Genomic DNA, 21,299 nt, shown 5'->3' with positions numbered 1-21,299 from the left:
GTTTTTCCAAGTGTCCTTCAAACTTTCTGTGTATTAAAGTTTTGTCTTTAACTGTCTTCTCTCCTGAAACAGCCATGTAAAAAAAAAAAAGTTTATTTAGAACTCTATTAAGCATTCTTTTTGAAGCTGAACAGAAAACTGTATTTCTTCCATAAACCTTCATTTACAGTAGATACAAAGATTTTCAGACATATACACAGTCTTAAGATAGAAATCTCTTAAAATTTCCCTACTCTATATACAGTTGATTTCATAAGCTTGGAGGTTTTTCAGTAATGTTCCTCCATAAGCATTCAAGCTTTTATTTATAAATACCTTTTTTTCCCCCTCCATCTGAAACAAATCCCTTTCGGAAAAGGAAGATAATTCTTCAACAACTGTTTGCATAAGATGGGCTAAACTTTCTCCTTCTTGTGTCTGAAAGTGACTGCTCAGCCCATGACGAGTTTCATGATGCCAAAGCAGTAGCAATTCTAGCCACCACCAAAGAGCCAAACTAATCCCCTTTCCTCCAAATCACAAGGCTCAGATTTGGAAATCTTTAAACACAGCGTTTGTCACTCGGGCCACTGTCTTCATTTCCTCTTCAATATGCCCAGCCATAAATAGATTTCAATTTACTTCAAAGATGCCAGTCATCACTTTTCTCTTAAAGAAGCATTGTCTCTCTCTTCTGACATATCCTAGTTTACCTTTTATGTAACGGTTTAATACATTGTTAAAACACAAAGGAACTCATTAAGTTATTCAAAGTACATTGAAATATCTCTAGTAAATTAAATCATGTCAAGAATTCACATGCAAAGGAAAATACAAGACCTCACACCCTTTCTGAATACTTTCCAGGCACCAGTAGAGTAAAATGAACATTCTCAGTAAGCTGACTTTGAGGTAATTTTCTTTTTTTCTGAAATACTTGAGTTACACTAAAAGTGATGATTTTCCAGAAAAGGTTGAGCTTCACTTTCAGACAGCCAGGTCTAAGACATGTCAAACTAGATATCAAAAAAACCAAATTACTAGCAATTTCTATTATTTTGACTTCTTTCAGATAGATTTCTCTACTCCCATTCTTGAATCCTTACCACATCCTTCTGAATAAAAATTAATGACACACCCAACCACTCATTACGCATCCAAACAAATGGAAGAAATGGAAAAATCACAAATTACGGAAAACTGTTAAGCTGGTATGCTACAACAGTAATTGATAAGAGCTGTTTTAAACTAACAATTAGCCAGCATTTTACAAGTGACAGATACAGAAGCAAACACAGTCTCTTAGAATACCAAGAAATTGTTCTTGTTTCTGCTCCATAGAAATAGACTGTACAGCTTATCCCTGCAGACGGAAGCAGTAATGAATCGTAATTTTATTAGCCTCCGCAAAAAAAGATGGTTTGATTATAAGAAAGTTGGTATCAAATACTTTTACAGTCTTGGAGTTGAAAATTTAGCTATGAGGATCCCAAGATCAAACATTTGTTTTGGAAATCAGTGCCTGACTTGCATGCTATTTAAGTCTGGGCTCTTCTGCACAGAAGTGACAATAAAGAAAGCCTGCTCATTTTAAAAACCATCCCATTGTGGGTTCTTTGTTTAAAAACGCTAGTGATCCAAACTAGTGGATTAGTGCAAACTAGTGACCGTAACTCAGCGCTATTCAACTCTACTGCAAATAACATGAGGTATGCTATAAAAAATAAAAGGCATTGTTTTCCTGGCAGAAGCTGAGATGGTTTATGACGTTTTCAACAAAGAGGAAAATGTGGTTAAAAAGAGTCCTTAGATGTCTTTCAAATATACATAACACTCATGAAATATAGAGAAACCATTGTTTCAGCTCTAAGAAGTTCTTACTGTGTTTGGGAAAGCACAATTTTGGGAAAAATAGTCACGATAGACTAAAACTGCATAAGAACGCTTTATATAATCCAAAGCAAGAAAATTACATATTATTGTACTGCTGTGAATCAGATCACAGCTGAGATTGGGACAATTGGTTTCTTGCACACAGCAGATTTCAAGCATTAACTGGTTGCAAAAGAGCAATTAGTCTTCCTGGACATGGAAAGACAAAATAAAAGATGTGATTTGACAACTCTGCAAAATCCAAAAGGAACTAAAGGAAAAACACATGAGGAAGGAAGGAGAGAAAATAAATAACTTCCAGAAACAAGGGGCTTAGTTTTCTGGTTTTTACAGGGTTTCTTTTTTAAAGATTTAACAAATCCAATATACAAGATTACTTGGTTTCTTTGGGGCATTGGTTACCTTACATTTTTTAAAATTAACTACTGCAGATATAAAGTTTTTATGATTTAGAACTGCAGTGCAAAATTAGATATATAGCCTGACAAGCATATATGAGAGAGGTATGTGCTGGGTCTGCATACACAAGGTGAACGTTGCTTTAAAGTGTTTTAACCATTTCTGGTTACTCACTAGACTCCTAAAATTGTTCATGTTATTTAAATATCCTTTTTCATTCAATGAGATGACACCATAGCAGAATAATGTGAATAATATTATGAAATAGTATTTGAATTTGTAATACCAAAAAAAACCCCCAGCCTTTGACTTTTAACAACTGTACCATATGCCTTTTGAATATATAAGTTAAGATTTTTTCAGACACTTTTGTCAGAGTAACTCTGATTCTGCTGTACTGCATTTAGGTATCTTTCTTCCAACTACACTTTCACAACAGTTGACAGATTGTTTAATATTTTCTGCAGGAGTCTGTTAGTGTTACTGGACAGTCATGGTACCAAATTTTGCCTCATTCTTTAACATTTTTTACAATAAAGTAGTATTTCAACTACAAACACACAAATTGTTTTAGACTTGACAAAATATTAATGCAGCTCCCAGCAATTCAATGAATCTATTCACAGCCAAACATCAAACAGATTTTAGAGCATGTAAAACCTATAATGAATACTATTTTTTCTAAAGTTATACTACCAATACTTTTTAAGCTCTCAGCACATTAGAGTTATCTTGAAGGCTAGATTATCGACCATTTACTTCTGGAACTGCACAAGTGAAGCAGTCCTTAAGGCTGATGTTGATCTATACATTTTGAAAATACTTTAGTCCAATGTTCATAAAACCTGTGATGCCACACGTTAAAACCAATTTGAGGCTGAAAAAACAACCCCACTTTTGATGCATATGCCATCTAACATATCAGCAGCTGCCCCATTCTGTTCTGCTTTAGCAGGGAACTTGAGCTTTTACAAAGAATTCCTGTGCATCCTTCCTGTCACATTATTGTCCCTACTCACTTCACTGCCCAAATAAACCACAGTACAAGTTGAAGGAAAGGGACCACTGAGCAGCTTGGAGTTGTTTTCCCACAGCTATCTTAGACCACATTTCCAAAACGTTACCAATCTGTTCTTTAAAAAGGCCAGATACTTAGATTAAAGCTAAATCTCAAGCAAATGCAAGTTTAACTTACTGGACTTTCCTATCCTATCTGTAACCCTTTTTATACACGAACAGCATTGGAGCAAGGAGCAAGTCGTGGTAAGAATCTAAAGGCCTTTCAACGTTTGTGAGAAGGTACAAAGAGTGTATAATTTTTAATCTGCATTTTAATCACGTCTTCTGAAGGTGGTACTGCTCTTTCCTACTCCCTAAAATTACTGAACTGAACAACTTTGTATTTTTCATGCTGTTTCTGAGACTTTCAGTTCAGGAAAATAAACCACAAAATCAAATATTTAGAAATGTCAGCCTGAAAAAGGACTTCAATTTTATAACCTCTCTTTGCAGGCACAGGGCCTTAAGGGGTGAGTTTCATTTTTCTTGAAATACATATTTCAAGTAAACGTATTTAAACTGTAGTACCTCTGCTGCACTTTAGGAAGCTTAATATTTGTAGTATGATCTGTACATGTCCGCACTATCTCCAGAACTTGAAAACTGAAAAACAAAACAGGGTTACTAAACTATTCCTAATTTAAGTACCTATATTTCTTAAACTTCTGATCCGTGAGCCCTGAAGAAAAAATTGCAAGAGTATATTGGAAAAGGAGTGAACAAAGTCACACACTGCTTGCAGGGGTGGGGGTTTTTTTTGGCTATTCTAAGTATACCTGTTATTCCAAGTATCTCTTTGGAACAGGACTGCTCTGCTATGCTGTCTTCAACCATTTTTCAAAGATAAAAACAGCAGACATTAATTTCATTCACATGATACTATAGATAGTAGAGTTTAAAACCACAAAGTGGTCTTAAAAAACAAAAGTTCTCTGGAAATGCATCCTTAACTTTTTTACAACAGTCACTAACTCACAAACTGGACATTCAAAGTAGTATTCCAGTCAGCAGAAACTGAAGTAATTTCTTACAGAAGCACTGTCTGGAGACAATAGTCAAAGCGGAGTTTTGCATCTAGAATTAAGATTCAGCTTCTGTGTTTGAAAAGTGTATCAATCCCAATTACCCTGAGTACACAATGAACTGAAAAATTAAATAAATCCATTAGTTTAATTTTAACTTAAATGAGTCCTTAAAGATACTTAAAAAATGCCCCATCAGTGAATGTTCTCTCTTCAATGTATTTAAAGCAGAAACATCATGAACAGGATATGCCCATAAGAGCCCAGGTTGTTCTTAATGCTAAATTATTCATAATGGTAATCAAACTGATGAATTTCACAGAGTGAAAGCACAACTGTGACCAATCCTATTTTTTCCACCTACAACTAATTTGCACTTGGACCATCTGAAGATTCTGAAGATTCAGAAGCCTATTATACTTGTGGATTGGTCTTTTTTTTAAAAAAAAAAAAAAGCATCACCTAGCAAAGTTAAGAACTGACTATATGAAATTACATCTGCTTGTCACCCGCTTTTGGCTGGGGTGAGAAATAGCTTTATGCTTGGTCTTAGTCCTTGCTCATCCTGGCCACTCTAGTTAAACTCATCTTAGAAAACTGTCGTGGAGACATCTGATTAAAACCAGTACTAGATACCTCTTCCTCTTTACAGGTCCATGGTCATTTGATCGATTTTTCTTTCTGCTTTTCAGTCAGCTTCTTCATTCTGATACATAACAAGCGCTTCCAAATCTCTCTCTACACAGACAACTGATTCCAACCCATTACTAATATTCCCATCCCCTGGTTTGTTCCTCACAGAATCCTCAAAAAAAACCCAAAATTTGTTTCCCTCTCCCTGGAAGCATCCTGGCATTATCACTTCCCTTTTAATTTTCAGTGTAATTCTGGTTATCATTCACAATTTGCACTAAAGCATTGCTAGCATACAGAGCGCACGCTGAAATGGCATGGAAAAAGAGAAGATAACAATAAGCCATGGCTATAGAAAAGTAAACAGATTCGGATTCAAGTTCTTCAGGCTCTGTTGGCCTTCGGCATGTTGTGCCTGTAAGATGAGGCTAGTATTCCTGTCTCCTGTAGAACCACTTAATGTGAGATATTTATGCACTGTGATATTATCATAATTCCTGTAGCTGACGGGAAGCACCAGCTGAAGCTCTGGAGTCTATTTTGATGCACTGTAAAAACAAAAAAAGTCAAAGAACACGACATACCCTTTTGCTTGCCTGTAACAAGTTTTCACAGGCAACCTGGATGTTGAATATTATCCTGATTCAATTGTTCCACATAACCGGGATGACAAATTTTGTCATATGACTTACACATGAGGAATTCTCTTACATGAAGAAATACTGGAACTCAACATATAGTACGGCGTTCCATTACAAAGAAATACTATTTGTACAAAAAATGCTAAGAGTTTATCTACAGTGAGAAATCCCCCACAAAAAATTCCTAGAGATTCTACCACTTGCACAGCTTAACCAATATTAGCACTAGTGAAAATAAAGTAGACTTTCCAAAACATTTACAACGTTACACTGGCCTGCAATTTACAGGACAGTTTTAAAAAGCAAGACGAGCGTTATGGAACAAAAGAGCAGTTCACACGTTCTGCCTCCAAAGGATGCTAATGCTCTTTCAGCTAGACAGCAGAACACTGAACTGGCTTATCTTTTGGATAAGTTTTCTAACAGAGTAAAGTTTCTGAAAGTTGATACCAGCACGGCACAAGAAAAAAAAAAAAGTATGAAAACACTTCCCTCCTTAACTAGGAACGAATTTCACAGCAGCTGTACATCAGCTGGTCCCGCAGTCTGAACTTCCACAGCAGCAAACTGCTGTTGCTTTATACTGTTCTTCACTAGCAGTAACTTCTCACAGGAGAACAAACACAAATGTCTTAAGGACCATCACATTATGCAGAATAGGAGTCTACAACACAAACAGTGCTCAATATCCCTACCTGTATCCCTCTCTCAAATGCTGGAAAAGATGTGATAATAAAGGAAAAATACACGAGCTGAAACTATCAGTGAGAGTTGCGGTGCTCATTAAACACTGATTCCAGCGAAAACGCACCATTACAAAGCTCTGACTATTGAGGATAACTTTTTAATTCCATGGAAATGAAGCTGACCACGCCAATACCAAAACCAAACACCTTGGCAAAAAAATAGTTTTGAAGCCACTTCACAATCAATCAAATTCCATACCATAGTTACCTACCACTTAAAGGCAGAAGAGAAGGAAAAAAAAAAAGTTGTGGGGTTTTTTTAAACGATTGAAAATAAAGCCCTGGATTACAGAAGCAAGGGTGGTAAGTGATATCAAGAGACGGTCTAGGGAGACCACCTTGCCAACGGTACATTTTTTTAACTGACCAGGTCTCCAAGCACATTTGCTTTCAGTGACAACTGAGGTTATCAGCTAAACACACCTTTCTATGTCGACTGTTCCGTTCCACTGGCCCTTCAAACAAAGACATAGGGAATCAAACTCACATTTCCTACAAGAAACTACAAACCACCACTCAGTAACCTGCATAGTCCAGGGCTTTAGAATTCAAGTTAATTCTCTTCAGTGGATTATAACCAGACCTTTATGTGAGCCTGATGGTAAGAACACCTCAGCGAGTTGGGAGTTACTACAACAGTACATGCGCAAGACATTTATGCAGTGCTCAAAGTCACAAGCTTCTAATTTAGCTGAAAGTAAATGCCCCTTAAGAATCTTCATATTTCACAGTGTAAAACCATATTTAAGTAATCAAAAAGTGAATAATAGAGCAGTTAGCCAGCTCTTTAATACATTAGCTAAAAGTATATCAATTCCATTGATTTTTATGATGGGCTGATTTCACATAATGGATTAAGCTTGCTAGAAAGACTGCAAAAGGGAAAAATGCTTTGCCAGAACTAGCAGAAGATGGTGTCAAAATGCTTTTATGACAAGCATACAGTTAAAACATTTTATTTGGGGATGTTAAATTTAGAATACTACTGTCAAGAATAGATTTGGTGCTAAAAGTTGAGTAAAAGCCATAATTACAACACTGCAGATATATTTTACAGATTTCAGTTATATTTTGCTTTAAATATTTTGTTTTATTCCCAGCTAAGAAACAGGAAGCTTGGACTATGAATACGTAGTCAAACTTCAACACGGCAAAAGGTTAACAGCAGGATGCTTCAAGGATCCATACAGCAAGCAACATTTAAAGGCATTAATTAATGATCAGGAAAAGAAAGTAGAAAAGTTAACAGTTATATAGGTTAGTTAAGTACAGAAGCCCAAAAATGTAACTGGGAGCTAATCAACCATGATGTACAGGTAACACAGTGGCAGATAACATTCAATGTTAATAAATGCAGAAGAAGCATCACTGGAAGTTAAAGACAGAATTAGTAGTATGGTCAGCAACCTTCTAAATTAAGTAGACCTAGTACAAACAAGAGGATTACAAGCATCCCTGTGGAACTCAAGGAAGATCTGTGTTCAATATGAGAACATAGCTGTTGAAAATTAAAAGTATCAGGATTCAAGAACAGCAGTGGCAAGCACAAGCAAAACTGTGGTATCTTCATATAAAACTAGTGCTTCATTCTTAATCATTACCCAAAAAAGGCTGCTGCAGCATTACATTAGGTGGAGAATTAGAAATTAATACTGTTAATACAAAAAATCACAAAGCAAGACATGAAAAAATGCATAGTTGTAAGTAGACTAAACGTAAACAGAAGGGAAATAATTTACACCTCAAAAATTAAGATGCTGCTCAGTGAAAGTGGGAAGTATACAGTTCAGAGGTATGCTTTTTTGATACAATGCATAATTAAATATTCAAAGTAATTTCTAGTGCGTTCGTATAATAAAGAATCTGCCAATAGTCAAAGAAGGACAGAAAACTGGACTGGGATGAGGAACATCACATTTAAGTGTCCAAGTATACTTCTATTAAGTATTGGTGTGAGACCCATACCATAACAGAGGTATTCAACATTTGTCTCCTTTAACACTTTTTATATCTGCCACAAGCTATTCATCTAGATGAACTCCAAATAAACTCCACTGCCACAATTTCACTGCTAAAATCACCATGATGGCCCTGCAGGGGCGGGGGGGAGCAGCATCAGAACCACCACCTTCCAAACAAACTTTAAAAATCAAGATCCTGAAGAACAACACTAGAATGCAAAACATACACTATAACTTGGCCTAAAGGACAGCATTACAGATTTCCAGATTTTGGTTAAAAATTTAAGACAAATAAAAACTCCAAAATTCTTGACAAAGTGATTGGTTTATAAGTATGAAACAGCACCATTCTCAAAAGCACCACTCCAACTGCTAAAAGTTGTTCTAATGCATCTTATACCAAAAAAAAAAAAAGTTCTATTTCAATTTGTAGGCCAGTCCTTTTCCTTGTAAGCACTGAAGGCTCCCAATACAGGTCAACTTGCATCTAGAGATGGTTCCTGCACTTCCGCATAGAAGACACTTAAAGAAACAGACTGGGGAGGACTGCAGAGCCAAAGACCATACCATTTTGGTCCTGTGAATCAAACTTTTGTGCCAGGTAGATAGTCTGAGACTTATCATGTGCACTAAAAAAAAAAAAAAAACCACTAAAAATATAAAATGCAAGATCTGTCAAGAATCTCTTGTCTCTTGAACTAATGTAAATTGCATTCAAATGATTTAAGTATTTGGAAGTACCCTATTTTTAGATGAGTGTCCCTGGAGCTACTTTTTGTTCTCATCCCAAAGACAAACATCATGGTCTTTCTGTGAGAGAAGAAACAAAAATATTTAACAAGTTTACAGCTAACGTATAGTTTATCAACACGTATACAACGAAGAAAGGACAGCAGGGTACTATTTCGCTAAAGCAGCAATTTGGCATTGAAATTTATTCTAAATTACCTCCATTCTTTCTCTGTATAGCTTATTCCTGAACTCGTTTGAACAAATCCAGTCTGAGATGATTGGGGGGGGGGGGGGGGGGGGGGGGGGGGGGGGGGGGAATAAATCTTTGTATAAAAGTGAAACAGTACCACCTCACCACTAGGCTATGCAATGACTGTCACATGGTATTTTTAAAACATTTCCATGACTTTCCTTAGTCTCTTTGAATTGCCCTATTCCTACAGGAACAAGGTATATGAGGAATAAGGTATCCTCATTCACGCAGCTTATAATTCTGAAAATCCAGGCAGCATTCAATAATAGTCCAAGTGTTATCATTATCACCTTGATCTCAAGGGTGGCTTGTATGTGGTGTCCTTGCCAGGTACCATTTGTATCATTTTTCTGAAGATGACCATACTGCCACAATCTCCCTATCGACAATCATTTGAGGAATATTTATCTCTGATGTGCATTCATGTTTTACAGATAAGGTAAGCCTGATAAAATGCAGCGAATTCAAATTCAAAGTGCTAGCAATACCACTTAAAAAAGGCCAACATCACAGGAGGACACGGACAAAATTCCAAGTCACAGAAAACGACAAAGCTGGCAGTAGAAAGTGAAATGCTCTCTCCAATATAAGCAATCCTTTGTATTTACAAGAAAAACGAGTTCTGTGGTGTTCCAAGTGTTCAAAGTAGCATGATCTTCACTGCCTTTGCAAAGGAGTGAAGTTGAGAGTAGCAGTGTATAAAAATACATGGTTAGTTACATAGTTTTGGTTTGTACAGCTGTTGGCTATGTTCATTTACAGTTCATGTAGTGCCAACATCATTTATATAAACAGAAGAGGCTGTTTCACTCCTGTTCATCACAGTAAAAGTTATTTCTCTCAGCAGCTGCTGCACAAAAATCAGTTCCTATTTCAGTGTCTCGCCCTGTAAGTTTACAAAGTGGCAGATTCTAGAGACTGCTAAAAACAAGGAGGACCTAAAGAAAGTTGGCCGTACTTAATATAATAAACGGGGGGCGGGGGGGGAGGACGGACGACACACACTTCTGCTTTCTTGGAGTGGAAGGAGGTAGTAACCCGTTGTTAACACGGGTAAAGTCACATGAAAACTAAGTTGCTTTAGGCAACTACTTGGAATGAGAGCCTTAGTTTCCCCGACCCTCTTCAGCTTTATGAATTAAGAGGAAATAAAGTAAGGCTGATCCGGATTCTAGCATATAAGAGAAAGTCTAAAATAGTAGTCACATGTTATGTAATAAACATTAACTGATCGAACTTGATGTGACAGCGGTGCAGAGGTAGAGCCGGGGATGCTGCCCTGGTACTCCCCCCCTGCACACACACACGCGCTCCTGCAGGCTGCCTGCACAGAGCAGCCCCCCGTCCCTTGGAAGCAGCAGCAGGACGTCCCCAGCCCCCCCGGCCGCCCCTTTCCCCGGCAAGCAGCAACTTGGGGAGCCGCTGGAAGGCAGCGCGCAGCCTGTGCGTGCCCGTCCCCCCCCCGGCCCCGGTCCTCCCCGGCGGCTGCTCCCCGAGCAGGCACCGCGGCGGGGCCGCCCCGCTCCTCCGGCCGCCCGGCGGGGAGGAAGCGGTGATCGGCCGAGGCGGCGGCTCCCCCGCCGGCGGCCGGTGAGGGGAGAAGCTCGGCGGTGCCTGAACTTGGCGCTTCCCTTTCCCGGAGCCCCAGCGCGGGGCGGGAGCGGCGGGGGGTGGGGGGGGGAAGCGGAACCCGAGGCGCCCGGAGCCCGCACTCACCTCGGCCCTCTCTGTCGCTGCGGGGCGGCCGGCGGAGGAAAGGCGGCCGGCCGTCGGGGGGAAGCAACGGGCGCCGCCGGCCCCGCCGCTGCTGTGCCTGTCACCGGGCGCCCGGGGAGGAGAGTCCCGCAGGGTAAATCCTCCGGGCGGCGGCGGGGACGGGGACGAGCCGCGCACCGCCCGCTCGTCGCGGCGGCCGCTGCCTCGCACCAAGTTGAGGCGCGGCCGCCGTTGCGCAGCCGGGCTGCCGGCGACGGCCGCTGCCGCTACAGCCGCGGGGAACCGGCGCCTCCTCTCGCCGCCTCGCTCCGCGGCCGCGGAAGGAGCGCTGCGCCGCCGCCGCCACCGCCGCCTCGGCCCCCCTCTTCCTGCGGCTGCCGGGAGCCGCGCTCCGGGCGCAGCGGCGCGGTCACACGGAGCCCCTCGGAGGAGCCGCCGCCGCCGCCGCCTCCCTCAGCGCCCCAGTGCCCGCAGCTGCAGCCTCCCGGCGGCGCCCGCCCCTCATGCCCCGTCCTGCGCGCACCACCGCTGCCGGCGGCGCCCCCGCCCGCCCGCTCGCTCGCTCGCTCGCTCGCTCGCTCTCCCGCGCGCGCCGCTGCCGCCCGAGCCCTCCTCAGCGCCGCGTCTCCATCACCGGCGCGGGGGCGGCGGCGGCGGCGGCGCGGGGGGCGGGCGCAGGAAAGGGGCGGTGACCGCCCCGGCGCGCGGACGCGTCCCCCGCGCGCCCGCGCCCCCTTGGGCGGAGCCCACGCGCCCCGCCCCACCCCGCCGCTACCCCGGATGTGCGGGTGGGGGGGAGAGGCGTGCGCGCCTAAGGGCTCCGGGCGGGGGGCGGTTGTCAGCGGGGGTGCCGGTACCCCGGGGCGGGTGGGAGGCGTGTGCGTGGGTGCTCCCGCCGCTGCCTCCCCCGGTGCAGCAAAGCCGGCGGGCGCCGGTGTCCTCGGCCCCCGCCTGCCCCCAGGTTGGGGTGGGCCGCTCGTTTTGGCTGGTTCTCGTGGAACAGGCGGGTGGAAGCGCCGCGTGTCGGCCTCGGCGCCGCTGGCCTGCGCCCCGCCAGCCCTCTGAGCGAGGGGTGGGGTGTGCGACGGCTGCGCCTCGCATGTGGGCCTCCGGGCTGTTCGTGCGTGGCTGCGAGCGGGGACTGCGGCTCCGTATGGTGTGTAGGGTTTGTAGTAAGCGAGCAGGTGTGGTGTTTTCCTGTGGCATCCCTGCTGCGCTGGCACCTGCTACAGTCACGGTTACGTATGCCTTAAAAGTAGGTCTGGTCTATGAGGACATGCAAGAACTGCGTGACTTACCGAATTGCCCTTCCTACGCCTTTTGATGGGGGACACCAGCAACAGCAGTTCCCAGCTCCTTGCTGGGCCACGGATGGCTTCGGCGTAGCTTGCGTACGCAAGCACGCCAGCAGCGGTGCTAGGACCCATGGTTGAAAGAAACGTTGCATTGGGTCGTTAGGCTGTAACAAGCCTCCTCTTAGCAGTGGCCCCTGAGCAAGACCGCAGGCCACGGGTATGGGGCCCATTGCAGCATCAAAATGTTAGACGTGTGCCCTGTACACAATGTTGGTGTACTAAGATTATTTCATACAGCTAGAAAATTACTTGAAACCCCCCCCAAGACATATTTTGACACTTGAATTCTGGGAAGTGTTTTATCTTTCCCTACTCTTAAATTCAGCTTTTTAAAGTTTATAGATCAAAGTTTATACGCCCTCTTTAAAAAGTCTAACTAGCAAAGTTTCAGTGAAGAAAACACTGGGTTTCGTTGACGAGTGAATCTTAAGTCTCTGAAATTATGTATAACTTTAAAGAGGTATTTGTTTACAGAACCCAAAAACCATGCTGTGCTCATTATAAACATATTTAACAAGTTCCTTGGCAGAAACCCTATATTCTAAATAGAATTTGAACAGGGAAAGGAAAAAAAAAAAAAAGGCGCGCAGACAAAGTTGGGTGAGTGCCGAACACTGTCATACTGATGCCCCACAATTTTGTGGGGAATTTTGCTGTTGCTTCCATTTATTTCTCTCTTTAAAGACCTTTCTGTTCAGACACTGACTGGTTCTAGTTCTTTACCCACCACACACTTGCAGCTGCCACTAGCCCTATGGTATTTTTATTTTGTCTAACTGTAAGATTGATTTTTTACTCTCTTTGTCACATAATGCAGGTGCTACTTGCTCTTGCCTCCCTCAGAAGTAACTTAGGCCTTTTTTTAAAGGCACTCAGGTTTCCCAACCATTCATCTGGGATACTTTTTCTTCAGACAAAACCAGTGAGTTCAGAATCCTTCTGTGTCCCCACAGATCTGCTGAGGATGAGTACTTAGTTTGCTAGGTAGAGAGCATACAGAATCCTGTTTCTCTGTATATTTTGATGTATGCATATTTTGACAGCCGTATACTTGCCTACTTTTGCAAGTGTTAAAGAAGATGTTTCAGGCCCAGCCTCTGTAAGCAGGAGAGGACAGGCAGCAGCACGGTGGTTGCACTTGGACTCCATCTGCCTGTGCTCCCCTCACTGGGGAGAGTCAAAAGCGGACGACGGGTTCCTGAGGAGAGGAGACATCTAGCCAGGGTAAGCTGAGGATTAGACTAAAAGTGGCTTTGACTAATGTTCACTGAAATAGTTTGAATAAAAAACATTTTGAAAAATGCTTAAAATTGTAGTCAGGTGACGGAGTAAACATACATGTAAAAATACCAAGGTAGCCAGTGCATAAACAGTCGGACAAGGAGGCATTCTTCGCCCAGCGCAGAACTCGCGCATATGTTCACCTTCAATGAGCTGAATGGGATTCCTTGTGTGCTTAAACAACTTAAATGTTTGAGCTTTGCTGTATTGCTCAGCTGATATATTCGTCAGGGACTGTGTACTACGACAGGCAGCTTCCCCGTGAGAGGTAATGCACACCACTGCAAGAACTGTAGAGCTGTCTTCATTTAGCATTTATAGGCTGGGGATTGAATATGTGTGTGTTTATACACAGGCAGATAATATAAGAAGTATCAGGCTTTCCTATGCCAAAAACGTGTGTTTTCAATTTACGCTAAAAAGTTTTAGCAAGAATGATCTATTGTATGCAAGCAGTTTACCATATGCAAGCAGCTTAACACTTGTTCCTTTATGATTGATGATGCTGTAGGATGTGTCCCAAACCCCTCTGGTGGAATGTCTTTATGACACCTCAATTATCTATTCTATTGCATTGCAACCGACCAGGAAACTCACTTAGCAAAAATGTTATCAATTTCATGAGAAGAAGAAGTCAGCGTGAGACATCTAGAAACAGCCAAAGACACTTTAAGAAGTGATATGAATTCACTAAACCATGTAGATAAAAAGATGTAATTTTGGAGTAAGTGTACATTCAAAAATGTAGTCTATAATTTAAGGACTAAGTTTATGGCATTTGTATTAAGAGAAGCATATTGAGATTCAGGTTTATGGATTGTGGAGCACCACTAAGTCAACTTTGTAAAATTATTATTGGAGGGATCTTTTAAAATAAGTACATCTCCAAGTCATGAGAACAAATAAATAGATTTTAAAAATCTTTGTGATGGTTTGTAATTATAGTCAATGCTATCCTTCTGATTTCATAAGACTCTCAAATTACTCTAACATACATACTGCAGAATGCCTGGAAGGGAGAGAAAAAAAAAAAAAACAAACAAAAAAAGGATTTTTCTTGCTTTGGTTAACATGTTTGTCCAAGCTGTGCCGCTCCTCTGATGTGCCCAGAACCCCACAAAATACCAGGTCTGGGGAAAACAGCTAGTACAGTGCAGCAGGGAACCCCCTGCGTAATTTATACTGTAGCAGGCACTAATGGGCACAGTTGCCTGCGTAGGTCTCCATCCTACAAGTGCGGCCCACCGACAGCTGCAGAGGGGTGAATTGACCAAGACAAATGCCAAGGCTGCCAGGCTCAGGGCAGATGAGGAACCGAAGTTCAGGCTACCTGCAAGGTAAACAGAGGCACCAGGGGCCAGATCCCACAGACAGGGCATGTGTAACCATAATTCACGTCAGCAGCATGGCTTAGCGTCGTGAGGACAACAGCCAGGAGCAGCCTTGCCAAAGAATCCTCACAGAACCGGGATTAAAATGTTCCCCAGCTGAAGCAGGTCACTGTGTCAGGGTTTGGCAGTTTGCTGCATTGGAATCTGAAGCAGCATCCCATTCGAACTGAATGCAAACAAGCAGTACCTTAATGGAGGTCATTTTGCACTCATTCAGTATTTACATGGTGTTTTTAAAAGAAAACCTTAGAAATAAAAAGTATATTTACATGCCAGATACAATCCGCTTTGTAAAAAGAAAGAAATATGTAAATACAGTCTTCATGTCAACTTTGGGGAAGTGTTTGTCCCACCAGAGCTAATTGCCAATGAAGAAATTGGCGTTTATTGTTGAGATTGTTACAAAGGGCATCATAAACTAACTTTATTATAGCAAATGTTGAACTGTATTTGCATTATTTCCATCGCATTATCTTTGGTTTACAAGCTGTCTGCAATAGCTGTTCTTGGAAGGTCTCCAACAAAGCATTCTCTTTGGGGCTACTAACTGCAAATAAGATTAAAGCTTAATATGTCTGGTAATCAGTTTTCTTTTAAAGAGTGCAATTTGATTTCTTATGGTCAGCTGGGATCCCACATATCCTCATCTCTTCTGTTTTTCAACTTGCTGCTCTCAATAACCCAAAAAGGCAATTTGCCAACAGATGTCCTTTCACCACTTTTCCTGAATTGGAGTGTCATCTGAGAGGTAGTCATACACGGCTTCTACTCCAGAATCCAAGACTTCGGTCTATTAAATGCAACTTTTTTTTTTCCCTCCAGCCTGGGCAAGAACAAAGCGCTTTATGTCCTCCATTTGTTCTGGTGACATGCAATGAATAAAGATGGGTAAAGCTCGTTTGCTCAGACCGAGCAAACAGGAGCAGGTAATCTCTGTGCTCCCCACCTATACCACTGATTTGCTCCAAGAGAGCTGCAGCTGTACTGGGTGAATTTTTCTTGATAACAATAAAAATACCCTTTGGGGCAAATGACAAGTAAGAAAGAGAGAGCACCACGAGAACTTGTCTGTCTTTCATGAACCCGATCCCACCCCCCAGCTGATCTGATCTCACCTCACTTGTAAGGATGGGAGGAAGGAACGGGTGGGATCTGTGCTGGTACCCTGGAGGGGAGGGTAGAGCACATTCTCATCTCTCAGGGTACAAGGGTCCCAGCACTCTCGCTTCCCATGGATGCTCCCTGAGCCCATGAGCGCACAGCTCTTGTCCGCTTTCCTCCTTTGCTGGGGAGGTGTAAGAGGGAGAACAGGTCTCCTTCACCCTATTCCTTCCCCTGTATTGGACTGGAACTAGGACGCTGTCCTGTATCTGAGGAGAAGGTTAAGGACGTAAAAACAGTGAGACTGGACCGGCAAAACTGGACAGGGTAAGCCTAACCCCACAGATATCATGTGAGTTTGACAACCTAATAATTATTGAATCATTTGGTACCATGTGCAAGCTGAATAGCAGCCACACTGGGCTACTGCCATCTATGCTGCAATATTGTACTACGGAAGGGTCAGGAGTTGCAGGAGACCAGGAATCATTAAGGAAAGTGTTTGGTAAAAGAGAACGCTGTTGGTGACTCTTGCACTTTCTTTTTTTCAATATTGCTAAAATTCATCTTGACTGATACAATACTTTTCCGATTGGGCTTACTGGAGCAAACCACCAGAGGCTAACATTTTCAGAGTCTTAGTTCCTCATCGGGAGCTAGTTTCTCAAATCCTAGTCCTTAATTTTTACTTCTGTTAACTCTCCTATTGAAAACAAGCTTTAGGACAACATCAGAGCATATCGGTATATTCGTCACTTTGGTTGTCAGAGGTCCAAGATGATTTAAACAAAGTTTGCCAAAGAAGGAGGTTGCTTCTAGATATAAACATTTCAAAGAATGTAAACACCAGTTTTCAAAATGTTGTTAAAAGGTTTTGGCAGGTATGAAAGTGCTTCCATTTCCATCTACATTAAACCTGGAGCATATTCATCATTCTTACACAGCCTGTTGTTATTCCATATGTCATAATTTGTTTTGATACTTATTTCTAAGTTCTGTTACAGGAGAAGAGTGCTGCCTTTCTAGGATATTTCTGTCACAGCAACAACATGTTTCAATACATTACAAAACACTTAATCCAGCGAGAAGATCCACAACTACAAAATGTGGATGTTTAAACCACAAAAGAAAAATAACTATTACATTTCATTCAAATATACATGTGACCGAAAGGACTGAGGATTTATCACAAACAGCTCTAGCCTTTACAAAGTGAAAGTGACTGGTCCTATTCTGGAAGAAATATGAGCGAGCTTCCTCCCAAGAAAAATAGAAGCGGCCAGAGGGCAACATAAAGGTATAGTAAACCTCTAAAAGATGTAGTCTCTATTTTATTTTTACCAGAGTAGCTTTATGTTATGGATAAACAAAGACAAGATATAATTTTATGTAGCCATTTGAAAGTTCATAAGCCTGGTTAAAGCAACTTTTCTCAAGCAGTCTTAAAAACAGCAGTAAAACTAGCAACTAATATGTTTGCCTGTTATACTGTCATGTCTACACACCAGTAAGGCCTGTCTAACACCATTCGTTCTCCCTGCAGATGGGATCCCAGTGTTCCTATTTCAGCAGGATGTTTTTGTCACTGACTTAAAAACAATAAGTGATTAAAGCGAAAGCAGATACTAAATGTTTTCACATAAAAGCCTGTCACAGATTTCTCACCCAAATGCTTCCATCTATCCTTCACTATTTACCATCGCTGTTAACACAGTGGGTCAGCAATACGTTTTTTTGCCAAATGTGAAACAAGGCAATTTCGTAGGGGATGCCGGAGGCCATGTGGAAACTAATTGCTTGAAGGAGGAGGTACGTTCTGAAAAGGGACTGTAAAAGTGGCACCAGAGGGCTTCAACTTTGTACCTTGATGGCTTCTTCAATAAATAGGCTCTGTTTATCATGTACAAAAGAGCAAAGGAGAGGAACTGGGCTTCCCACAGACAGGTCTGCAAAACGAAGGTACGTCTGCTCCACACATCCTAGATTAACCACAATAAAAACGCTGAATTCATCAGTGCAGAGATACGCTGCATCATTAAATTATGCCTTCAGTGACAACTGAATAGTCCATTTGCCTTCAGCAGGTTTCTAGTGGAGGCAATGATTGGAACTTAATAAACAGTTGTGTTAGAACAGCACTATTTGTTATATATATGGCTTGTGAAGCACAAGCAGCAGAAGAAAGCAGGAACATTTCTTTTAGTTACAAGCATCAGAAGAAATTACTGGCAGGTAAAGGAGGTAGACTGATGTGATAAAAATACACTACTTACCACTCACTTTTCAGGTAGAACAAGCCCTTAATAAGTATTTGGTAGGTTTTCCCATTAGTCTAGTGTTCCTACCATAAAGTGTGCATTGATTAGCATTCCCACACGTGATTTCCAGTCAAAGGACTCCACCTGTAATCTAGATTCCAGTTTTATTGCCCAGCTGAGGTTTTAAAATGGTCAACACCCACTGCAATTCAATTATTTAATTACATTTACCATTTACCTAAATGACATTGCAAATGAGCTACACCCGCACAAATGGATGGTCTGGGTCAGACCAAAGGTCTGTCTGGCTTCATATCCTTTCTCTGACACCCCACAAAGTGGGTACCCAGGAAAAGATTACAAGGGTCACTACAAACACATGGTGGCACCTCCCCAGCTTCCAGCTGAACTTGGGTTTAGTTTTTCTTTTCAATACAAAGGTGATTTGCAGTTCACTTATTTTCTACAATTTGCAGAAGTCTGCAGAGGCAATAATCCTGAAGATCATCCTCAGCTAGGTCTCCCCTTAAGTATGTGCTTAATTGAAATGTACTGGCCATACTTAATTGCTGCAGGTGAGCTTTGTAGACATGCGAGCTGCTGGCAAAAGCAAAAGGCAAGTATCACCTCTATGTCTTAATTCAGTTTCTCCCTTGTGATCTGGCCCAGACCATAGGAATTCACATACTTTCCCTAGGGTTTTGATTTCTGGAACCAGTGGATGACACGTGTGTGGGGTCAAATAATTTATCCAAAGTATAAAAAGGCTTTTCTGTAAAACCAAGGAATAATCCATCACTCAGACTTCTTTGTTAACAATTTTCAAGTATTGGGAAATTGTCTAACATTCTTACAGCTCCGTTCTTATTCTTAAATCCTTCTACCCCACAATCTCAAAGTATATGCAAGTATAAAATATTTTACCCAGGATACATTTGAGTAATAAGGGCATTCTAACAAGTTTTCTTTTGTCTTGCTGTGTGGCAATGATCTTTGATATTAGTACATTCACTGCCTTCCTTCCAGGGTTGCACTGATTTTAGACAAAGTGGATAAAAATCACGCTGTCTGGAGCTGTTTTAATGCTTACTGCCCGATTCCTAAATCCTGCACCGGAACCAAGTAGACTGTGGCTGAGCACGAGCCCAGCATGGAGGGATTAGAGAAAAAAAAAAATCCAGCATCTCAAGGTAGTACTTGGCAGCTGCTGTTTCAGCCCTAGAGCTACAGCAGCTGCCACAGCCAAAGCAGCACTGCTTGGAACAGACAAAATAAGGCAGATCTGCCTGAACTGTTGATCTGCTTCTCCTTCCCACCTTGTGGCTTGCCTGCATTTTTTAACTCTTCCTTTACGCAGTGCAAATAGTTCTACCTGGAGAGTAATCTTGTGGATCCAGGAGAAAGACTATGTTTTCATCCCTGTTACACAATAAAGCCACAGAAACCTCCTCTCCCTTTCCCCCAGCCCCACCCAAATATTATGTTGTTAAACTAAAAATAAGCCGCATTATTTTTTGGATGTATGCTCAGCAATACTAGCACAGGTGGATAGTACAGAAAGATTATCTCATCAAACGTAACAAGCACAGAGACTGTGCAAGCAATGAGCTATACACTTAGGAGGAGATGAGAAAAAGATGGAGCATATAGTCTAGAATCAGCACAGCAGCATTAAAGTAAATTCATGTATTTAATTTTATATGAATCTACTTTCATACCTTTCTTTTCCTCCAGTCTTTTCTAAAAAAAGGTTTAACTCTCCAGAGTGCCATTTCTGAGATGGTTTCCCATAATGCAAAAGGGAAAAGTCTACGAGCTTTCCAGTGTAAGCGAGCAGCAGATGTGTGTGAGCAGAGCTCAGTACGTAGATAAAGTGCTTAATACAATGCCCAAATACCACAAGTCCCAGTGAGATCTTGAAGCTTGCTATGGAAAAGTGACAATGGAAGAAAGTCAAAGACAGCGCAGGAATGTGATGTTTCCTCTTTGTACTGTTCCAAAGTCCGACAACCTTTGTGTGAACCTGTCAGTCTGATGAAGTCAACAGCAAGACGCAGCGTGTGGCAGTGGGCATGGAAGGTAATACAGTACCTGCTCAGGGTTATAAACTGCATTCCAGTTGCCCTGTACTAATTCTGGGGCTAATCACTTCCATCACATTCAAGAGTAAGCACAATATCATCATTTCCAAAAGACTGTTTTAAAGTTGCGCCTTTGCATCTGAACAAAGTCTTGCTTTTTGTCTACTCATCTGAATGTACACAAGATCTGAGTATTATTAAATATTGGGAACACTGGCACTTTGGTTAGCACAAGTCTTAGGTGAGTAAACATGTTGTACATCCACCACTTTTTTAACCTGAAGTTCTCACAGCTTCTGCTGATGCAACTGGCTCAGTCCCGTTCTTGTTAGACAAACAGCTACATTTACACCAAGGCCAGGAGACACCACACTGAATCCTAACTAAACTTCATGTGACCTTGTAGTGCAAGTAAGGTTACCCCGGCTTTTTGGGAGGCAAACTGGGGTCTTCCCTCAGGTTGCAAAGCAAGCCAATGACATAGTGCCAAAAGGATTCAAGGTCTTACCTCCCCTCCCATTCCTGTGCTTCATTATTAAGTCATGCTCCTATTTTGTTACATGCGTCTCAATTTTCACAACAGCATATCACTGTTTAGCACAGTTTTAACAGTAAAACTTGCTTTATGATTTGAAATATCCTTCTTTGGATAAAGAGGTGGGTTTGGATAAAGACAAAAGTGATTTCATTGAAGATACACTCCTGTCTTGCAAAGTAAGTGTTAAATCACTCTAGCTGAAAGACTATTTATGGTCTGCATAGTTATTCTTTCAGGGTATGACATCATCCTTAGCACAT

The 21,299-nt window shown here is 41.9% G+C and overlaps 1 protein-coding gene across 1 annotated transcript in view; it reads right to left on the bottom strand.

The window, feature by feature from the left end:
- GALNT1 (polypeptide N-acetylgalactosaminyltransferase 1) overlaps positions 1-11,222 on the bottom strand; it is a 90,693-nt gene extending 79,471 nt beyond the window's left edge. Inside the window, exon 1 of the mRNA XM_050890904.1 lies at positions 11,035-11,222. The gene's annotated coding sequence lies outside the window, so the exon portion shown is untranslated. The remainder of the gene's footprint in view (positions 1-11,034) is intronic.
- Between the last annotated feature and the right edge of the window lie 10,077 nt (positions 11,223-21,299).

The sequence above is a fragment of the Gymnogyps californianus genome, chromosome 2 (assembly GCF_018139145.2).
Source record: "Gymnogyps californianus isolate 813 chromosome 2, ASM1813914v2, whole genome shotgun sequence".
Lineage (NCBI taxonomy): Eukaryota > Metazoa > Chordata > Aves > Accipitriformes > Cathartidae > Gymnogyps > Gymnogyps californianus.
The sequence above is the reverse complement of the archived record's forward strand: the minus strand, read 5'-3'. Positions and strand labels throughout refer to the sequence as shown.